Source organism: Triticum aestivum, chromosome 4A, assembly GCF_018294505.1.
Source record: "Triticum aestivum cultivar Chinese Spring chromosome 4A, IWGSC CS RefSeq v2.1, whole genome shotgun sequence".
Classification (NCBI taxonomy): Eukaryota; Viridiplantae; Streptophyta; class Magnoliopsida; order Poales; family Poaceae; genus Triticum; species Triticum aestivum.
Window position 1 is genome coordinate 642,474,463 of NC_057803.1, and position 3,418 is coordinate 642,477,880.

Sequence of the window (3,418 nt, forward strand, 5' to 3'; positions counted from 1 at the left end):
GTGCGGCCGTTTCATGCGCATTTGTGGCATGGTGGTGGAAGAGATTGCGGCCAAAAAAACGGCAGCGGGCAGATGAACGAATGACCTCGAGTTAATGCACTGCGGCGGAAGAGCTAGCGGTGGTGGCTGGCAGGGGAACAACCGCCGCCGGCGACGGCGGAAGGGTTAGCAGCGTCGGGCGATGGCTGGATGGAGGGAAGCATGGGTGGTGGAGGCTGCTCGTGGAACATCATGGGCGGCAGCGGCTGCCCAAGGATTGCCGGGGGAGATGACGGAAGGGCCCCTGGTGGGCGGCGGCGGCTGGCCGAGCGAGAGATGCAGGCATTGGGAGATGAGGATGGCTATATTTTTTTCTTATATCCTATACTATGCACTTCTCATGGTTTTGTTTTCGTATGGGCTTTCGATGGGCTGATAACGAGCAAACAAATGGGCTTGGACACATGCAAGGCAAAACGAATCGAGCGACCAAGGCAGGCGTGACCGAGGAAGGGGAGCAGGACGTTGCGAGCGAGACCAGCGACCTACGCAGGATGCGGACACTGCGAGCGGGAAAATAGGGGGTGACGTGGCTTCACCATAGGCCAGGAAAATCAGCTAGTGGGGGGCTCCTATTTAGATATAGAAGATGTATGGCCATAAAGCGTCTAATCTAGAACAAAATGGTGGCAATATATTTTTTCTTGCACTACAAGTTAGCAACAATTCAATCCCAAATCTTATGTTAATTTAAATATTTCTCCTTTTTTCTTATGCTATCCCGAGCGCTGCACGGGTTGGCCAAGCTTCCCCCATTAACCACCATCATTTACATTTAAAATTATACGCTAAATCTAAGTGCTTCAATACATATGACACTAATTTCATAAATTCGATGTTATACTTTTACTGTGGATCTAAATCCATTAACATTATTACCGACAAAAATAGGTGCACGAATAACCATGTAATGCCTTATGTGGAAATTCATGTTTTTCATTCGCACGGGTCGACGACTAGTAGTACTAGTTAGCTTTTGTGTTGTTGGGATGTCATGAAAGGCACCAAACTACTATTAGGAATTTGTTCCCTTACAATACACATATTATCATCTTTGTACAGAGATTTTTTTTGCTAATTCACATTTTCTGTCATAACCTGTGTTCTTGATTGTTTTCTTGGAACCCGTAAGTGCACGGGTGTTCTGGTTTAAATAGGTATAGATGACACTCCATCTAGATTTGCTTTGCTGTGGATGATGCACTATATCCATCGTTCATCGTCAATGGGGAGAATCTAATCTGCCTGCAGTTGGTTCCTCCGAATCTACCAATGGAAATCACTACTGATAAAACGAGAAAAAAGGCCACGAATCTTAGTAATCACAAGCAGTTCTTGTCTGGCGGAGCGAGCTTGCACTTGACCTTCTGGAACAGGACGGCCGGTGTGCCGGGCGGCGTAAGCTGCAGCTTGAGCGGGCATATGGCCAGGAACTTACACTTTGGTGAAGTGCACGGTGCACCTCGTACCTTATCTCGCCCGACAGCGCCACCTCCACCTGGAACACCCCCGTCTTGTTCTCCTCCTTGAACTCGCCACGCCGGCGTTGCCGAGCGCGACGTAGGCACTGTCGGCGTCGGAGACGAGGTGGTTCGCCTGGGTCTTGCCGGCGGGGCGCGTGGACCCCTCGTCGGTGAGCCTGACCCGCTTGAAGCGCTGGTCGTCGAAGCTGTAGTCAGCCTCGTGCGGCTCTGCCTGGGTGTTCCTGACGCTCATGGCCCAGTTTTTGTTCCGGACGGTGAGCGTGAGTGAGAGGTTGAGGCGAAGGCGGTGGCGGGGGACGTGGCCAGTGCGAGGCGCGTGAGGGAGGCGTGGACGACGGCGACCTCGGCGTGGCAGATGAAGCCGTAGGCCACGAGGAGGACGGCGAACTGGAGCTCGCCAGATGTGCCAAGATATCTGAAATCACATTCTTCCTTCACTACATACAGAGTCATAATAATCCGGGAAGATTCGTAAGCCCTTGCTGTTGGTGTCGCCTAGGAGTTGTCTATTTTTAGTTTATGTTGTCTATTGTATCATAAGGATTTGTAGCTATCTGTGGGAGGTACTATCGCTACGGCTTCAGGGTTTGTTTTCCGCTTTATTTCTGGGTCAATAGTGTTCGGCTGCTGGACTTTGCACTTTTAATAATACATGACTGCATGCATTGTCCTGATGATGAAGGGGCCGGGGGCTATCCTCCTCAAAAAAAAAAAAGTACTAGTTAGCTTTTGTGTTGTTGGGATGTCATGAAAGGCACCAAACTACTATTAGGAATTTGTTCCCTTACGGGAATTCGTTTGCATGTTTTTAGTTGTTTGCATCATCTTCTTAATTGCAAGTTGCAAGGGTCACAATTTCGTTTTTTTTTTGTTAATGACATCTGGTGTGCCCTCTACTGCACGAAATGAAAGCAGTAAACAATGCTCTGTAGGCTGCTCTTTATGTGGAGTGTTAGGGGATGTGTGATATTGTCGCTGTGTGGGTGTGTTTCCTCTTCCCAGGTCCTGCAGAATATGACAATATTTCTATTATTCCATCTATCTTGTCTGCTCCATGGCCCTCTGCAGTACTAACAAAGATTTGGAGCTCTAGGACCTGCTAGTGGTTGGTTTCTGCCAGTGTTGCACTGGACACAACCTGCATCTACGTGTCCAGGTGCACATAAGGTCTCCGTCTAACTGGGTGGGAAGAGCCAGTGGTCTAGCAGCATTTCATACATAAACTTCTGCATCCTAGTATGTTTGCACAATTCCTGTTGGTCTCTATCCATAGACATTATGTTTGATGTCAGATCTGAGACCTCCATGGAAATAACTCATGAGAAAATTCTAGTGCAGAAAAGGGGGATTTCTTTTAACCAAAGAAATGTTCAAACCTTGTTCTGTATTCAGCCATGGAAGAGGTTGTCATGGATGGAGCTATATATGTGTAAGATGCATGGAACTATGTGGAAAAGTTCTATGCAACACATATATAGCTCCATCCATGACAACATATATACATACATAAGAAACATAGTATCATCCATACATCTTACACTACTATCACAATATTCATCCAACACATTGTTCCATGCATCCATATAACAACTTCCACATTATTCTTCGATAAAAACAAAAACAAGAACAGAGAAACAAGCACTCCATCCATGCAAGCTTCCATATAGTGAATTAAATCTGCAAAATGGGAAATAAGAAAGTTAGAAGAAGAAGAGGAAGAAAACTAGAAGAAGAAGTAGAAGAAGAAGAAGAAGAAGAAGAAGAAGGAGAAGAAGACTAGAACAAGGAGAAGAAGACTAGAAGAAGAAGAAGAAGTAGAACTTCTTCTTCTTCTTCTTCTTTTCTTCCTATTCCTTCTTTTCTTCCGCTTCCTTGATTTTCTTCATCTTATTTTG

At 46.4% G+C, this 3,418-nt stretch overlaps 1 pseudogene; it reads right to left on the reverse strand.

Annotated features, from left to right (window-relative positions):
* Positions 1-1,361: 1,361 nt before the first annotated feature.
* LOC123084174 (uncharacterized) lies at positions 1,362-1,976 on the reverse strand (annotated as a pseudogene).
* Positions 1,977-3,418: the final 1,442 nt, after the last annotated feature.